At 33.4% G+C, this 6,000-nt stretch overlaps 1 long non-coding RNA gene across 1 annotated transcript; it reads left to right on the top strand.

Annotated features, from left to right (window-relative positions):
• Positions 1–1,957: 1,957 nt before the first annotated feature.
• Positions 1,958–5,409, top strand: LOC149218320 (uncharacterized). The gene is made up of 2 exons (XR_016248620.1): positions 1,958–2,505; positions 4,759–5,409. It is a non-coding gene; the product is annotated as an uncharacterized LOC149218320 (long non-coding RNA).
• The last annotated feature ends 591 nt before the right edge of the window (positions 5,410–6,000 follow it).

The raw sequence follows: 6,000 nt of genomic DNA, 5'->3' as shown, positions 1-6,000 counted from the left end.
GGTAAGATCTTCTGTTGGTTTGCCATTTGCAATTGAATAGGAGACCATTGTAGCATGGGTCTACCCATGCATTCCCAGGTTTATTGCAGCAATACATTTGCGTCCGATCCGAGATCCAGAATTACCTGATCCCTTTCTTACTCTCTGATTTGCGCAGTCAATCTCATTTCCCTTCCTATTCGCAATGCATGCTTGCCAAGTTTCCAGACTACACGTGGTTATCCTAACCCCGCGCACCTAGTGATAAGTTCTTGTAGTCCTTTTATAGCCTTGTTGTCGCGTAGCAGTTTCATGCATGTCTCTAGATAAATTGACCTCTTTCTTTATTCCCAACGGGATTGAGCTCCTTAGTTAGGAATTTTTCAACTACCTCTTTCACTATGGAGCTCAAAGAGTTTATTCTATTTTAGGGATGCTAATTTTATTCTTTATCCTAATTATAATAGAAAACTAATTTTGGTATTCTAAATTAAGTGCTATGAACTCTTCATAATATATTGAAATTTTCTCTTATCCTTTGGTTTTTTAGGGCACCATAATCTCACATAAAACTTAGATGTAATAATAGTTCAATGGTATCAATAATCAGTGGATTGACCTCCTTTTATATTTTCCAATGATTTAGCTAAGACTTCACATTTTTATGCTACCCTCTTAAGCCATGTGTAGTTTTGAGTGGAATTTAAGCAATCTCAAGAATCCTCTTGTGTCTCATGTCAGGTATGTTGTGTTTGTACATTAGGATTTGGCTAGGACTTCACATTTTTATGCTAACCCTCTTAAGCCATGTATAGTTTTGAGTGGAATTTAAGCAATCTCAAGAATCCTCTTGTATCTCATGTCAACTATGTTGTGTTTGTACATTAGGTTCCTAATCATAACCATATTCTTAGCACCCCCATTTTGACATGGAAAATAAGATAGTGTGTATTTCTTTTAAATCTAGAAAAATTATAAATTAGAAAAGTCTTTTTGATTTGTTGAATACATATTCATAATTATTTATAGATGTTATAGTTACAAACTTCACATCCATATTTAAAATCACGTAAGTGATAAAAGTCTTAAAGATGAATTTTTTTGTTGAACAACTAAGATTTTGTATATTTTATCTTGTTACAATTATTTTCAAAATCAAAACAGATTTTCTATAATACATAATCATTATTGAATGCCATAACTCTAAATAAACTTCCTGTGATAAAGTTCTATCATAATATATATGTATATCATAACATATAAGTATCGAGTATATGTATATCATAACATATAAGTATCGAGTATACTGTTAAATATCTTTCTTTAAATTATTGCCATATACAAAATTAATATAAATGAACTTTTTGAATTTGATTGTCATAACATTTCTTTGGTTATTAGTCCCTGCTTGGGACTAATAGCGATCGATTGATCGTTGACCTACCATTACTTGATATTTTGACTGGTTTTTTTCGGTGTTTTCACATTTTAACCTAAGTTTGATGCTCCCAATTTTATTCAACAAAATTTTACCCAAAGTTTTTGGTTGGACAAATGATTGAGGTCTTATTGCAGCCTTCACGTTGCCCAATGCAAAAATATTAAGACAATCTCATCTTATCCAAAGTCCCCTTTAGCACTGGTGCTGCCGCATGCTATTCATGCTAAATGTTGTAGACTTCTCTCATCGAAATATTAACGAAAGGTTTCGGCAGTTTTAGGCTTAGAAAAAACGGTCCTCTTATTGCAGGGTTAGCTTATGTAATGAAAATCTGGTGACAATCTATCTTTTATCCAAAGTCCCGGTTATATTCACTTGCACAAAGATTTTGTTATATCCAATGTCCTTTTTAGCACTGGTGTTGCCGCATGCTAAATGTTGGAGACTTCTCCTTCCACGTGTACCTTGATTTTTTGGTATAACGAACATGTGTAAGCTAAAGAAACTCAAATAAAACCTTGTGCTGCAAACAATACGAAAGGTAAACATTTGCAGAAGGGAAGCTAGCATAATTTATTCCAGTTTGATAGCTTCCCTCGCGTGGTTTCCGTGTTTAAGCAGATCCTTTGCATCTAAGCGGCTCCTTTTCATTCACTACTGGAAAACTTTTGCAGAAGGGAAGCTAGCATAATTTTATCTAGCATAATTTATAATTTATACTGGAAAACTTTTGCAGAAGGGAAGCTAGCATAATTTTATCTAGCATAATTTATAATTTATTCCAGTTTGATAGCTTCCCTCGCCTGGTTTCTGAGTTTAAGCAAATCCTTTGCATTTAAGTGGTTCCTTTTCATTCACTGCTGGAAGCCCAAGGAGGAGAATTGAATTTTTTAATAAGCTGAAGCCCATGAAAGAACATTGTTTTTATATGTATTCCCCGTCGAACAACATTTGTGAGTTGAAGTCCAGAAGCACAGGAGACCACGCAGCAGTATTGGAAGAACAACAAACGGCTCAGAAACTTCTCATCATTTGCGCTCTGTTTGCTGCTGGAATTTCAGAGCTCGAATTGCATATCAACCTAAGTAAGCATCATAATTCCTTCTCCATCCATTCGTGGTAGGAACTGTGTAGCAAATTTATGTAGAGATGGAGAGGCTGTTTGGAAAATGAAGCAGGTTCTTGCTTTTATAGTATATTTAGTTCTTTGGGTATGCTTAGAAAGTGCTGAAATGATCCCTTGTTGCTTTAAAATCTGATATTACTTCTCCTTGTTTCTTTATTATGTTATGTTTTTTTTTTGGCTTGAAATTTTGAATGGTAGAAAAACATTTACAGTGAGCTTTTAGTATTTTCCATGAGGGAAACCTGGTAAGCTTCGAAGGTTGTCTTCTTTCAAGATGGCAGCAGTTCTGTTTCATATTTTGTGCACTGTAAGTTTTGATTTTGATTTATCTCATGCCTGCGGAACTTGGGATACTTGTCATAAACAGCAAACAGGAATCTGTGCATTTAACAATCTCTTGATTCTGGAGCTGCTCATGTATGGCATCACAGATCAGACGAGACCGAACTTGATACTAGATTGAGACATTTGGACTAAATAGTAGAAGTAGTGCTTTCTGGAGACTTTGGCATCTGGGTCTCCAATTGATGATGTTCCAGTTCTGATTTAAAAATCTACTAAAAATGAACACTGTGAATAAAATTCCAGACTCTGATTCTTGACAAACCAGCCTTAGCTCACAATTCTGCTAACTGCATAAAATGGGAAAACGCTGGGAGGTCCAAATTGTCGTATCATTGCAAATATGTTTTTCTTAATTTCTTCCAAATGATCAGAAGATTCTGAAATCTACCATCTCAAAATAAATTCATCAAAATTTCATGAGATTGTTCTACTTCTACTAGATAAATAAGCAACATTCCAATTTTGGGGACCTAAACCTTGGTCATTCTTGCTATCAGCCCATATCAAACCTTGGTCATTCTTGCTATCATCCCATATCACCTGATCAAGGTGAGGGTCTAGAAAACATCCTCGCTATCGACTCATATCCAGCAAGAATGCATGCACGGTGCCAAGTGTTCTATTACTTGATTGGCATGTTATTTCATATTATACGGTTTAATTCATTTAAGAAATACTCATAAAAAAAATAACGATTCAACACGTGTAACCCAGATATTATAGGAAGCTTGAAAGACAAGTACCTCCTCTGGCGCATTTTATTAATTTATTCATTCAGTTCTGTTTAATCCATTTTCACTTCGTTTTATACCTTCCTGACTTGATTTCCAAGATTGACTGTGAGTAATATATAATACACGTCCTTGCAATTCACCTTGTTTATACTAGACGTTGTTTCAACAAATATGGTGTTGTTACCATTACTAAGTGATGCTAATTTGTAGTGCTAAGAAATGAGGTTTCTTATTCTAGTTCTACACTCGTAGAAGTTGTAGAGAGTTTTTAGAAACTTAGTTTAGGCATTTTATATTTTGATTTTGTTATTGACATTTTTTTTATTGATTTTGTTTAATATCTAGGTTAAAATGTGTTTTATATATTTTTCATTGAATTTACATTTAAAAAAGAATTTTAAACAATAAAATTATGTGATTTTTTATATTAACTTTTAATTAAAAAATCAAAATATAAAATATTTAAACTCTACCATATTTAAAAATAAATATTCTCACTCATAATTTATTTACTGATTTTTTTTTCCTATCTTACATGCCAATTTACATTCCCTATAAAAAAAACTCAAAGAGAAAATAGCAAAAGCATGCTGGTTGTAAAATAAAGATTTTAAAAAAAGAGGGAGAAAGTTATTTCCATAATCTGCCATTTCTTCTACAGTCTTACGAGCCATGAATAAACTAACTGTTTGTCATTAGTATTTGAATATTCAACGATAAATTGCCCCTACCGAGATAAATTAAATTCTTGTATTTTTATTGTGTGCGTTTTTGTTTCGGTCTTTTTATTAATATCTGTGCTCCTTAGAAAGAATAAAAGATTGGAAAAGTGTAATCATACCCAGTAGGAAAATATTTTCAAAATCTTTTGAAATAGAAATGTAACTTATAATGGAAATATTTCTAAAATCTTTTTGACATAGGCTTGTACCTTATGTTAATCCATAATTGGTCAAGTCTCCACGGTACCTTTTGAACTGGAAATGATAAACTCAATTACTTCTTCCCCACTTTCACTTGGTGTACTAAACCATGGCATCATCCTTCTGTTTCTTCTTACGAAATTTTCCATATTGTCGTTCTACTTTTGGCAAAGTGATTCTAAAGTACTGGAAATGTTTTATGAAACGCAGATCATACATCAGCCCCTCGATCAATACGGGTCACAACAACGGGGATCACCCGCAAGAGCTACTTCGCTCAAGAGCTACTTCCCTGCATCTGCATCTGAAGGAAACTTCATTTTTGCTGCTGCTATATAATTTGGATGGCATTGAATTATCTTTTTTTTCAGGACGAAAAAGCTGGATATTGTATTATATGAGAGATATAAAAATACATCTGAAGAGGACCCATAGTACAGGATCAATAAAGATGAAGCATGGACGCATATTCCAGAAAATAGGACTGACAAATCAAAGATGATACTCATCTATACAGAAAAACACAGAGAAACATGGAACATAGAGGTCGCAGAACATATTCGACCAGCTGCATTGAATTATCTTTCTTATCTATACAGAGAAACATGGAACATAGAGGTCGCAGAACATATTCGACGGGCTGCATTGAATTATGTTTCTTATGTTACTTGGTTATGCGATCTTATAACCTGGGCATGTCGGCAGGGACTACCGCTTACGCAGTTGCTCTTGATGATAATAGTCATTTCCATTATAAAACAAAAATTCCTCGACAATTCTTAGATTCCAAGGACACCTCAATATAAGAACAATATAGTCAACAAAATGAAGAAGCGTGATTAATACTCCAAAAAAAGGTTAGCTCCAACAAAACGAGTGCTGGCAAAATTTTATACTTGTGTCCACATTAATGTCCAGCGACAGGCGTTTACTATAATCTATGCACAAGTATCTTCAATCCCGATGAAGAAAGAAGCCTCTTAGAAAGTCTTGGGTTGAGAATTAAAATTGTATAGTGATCATACAATATGATGACAGAAAACAAATATCCACCATGATAGTCATCCTTTACTTTAAGTATTTTTCGTGAACATAATTTTAGGTTGGATCCAATTTCTATTTATTCAACAATTGAGCATTATCATAATAAGAACCATTACATCATATCGATTCCATCAAATTATGGTTATTTTACATTTAAGGCAATGAAAAGTAGTAAAAGACGTCTTCACGAATAAGAAAATATTAAGAATAAATAAAAAAAGGGTATATCATTCACTTTTCGCTTATAATCCAATAAATTGTTCATAAGGAGTCTTAAGTGATTAGATCTCAACAATAACATGGCTCATAACTTACGTAACAAACAAGAAAACATGAATAATATATAGGATAAATGGGTAATTCGACAACAACCATACCATTATACTAGTTGAGGGCTTATATTTATAT

This window comes from Pinus tabuliformis, chromosome Q (genome assembly GCF_031772625.1).
Source record: "Pinus tabuliformis cultivar Carrire ecotype Pingquan chromosome Q, CPIR1, whole genome shotgun sequence".
Lineage (NCBI taxonomy): Eukaryota > Viridiplantae > Streptophyta > Pinopsida > Pinales > Pinaceae > Pinus > Pinus tabuliformis.
The sequence above is the reverse complement of the archived record's forward strand: the minus strand, read 5'-3'. Positions and strand labels throughout refer to the sequence as shown.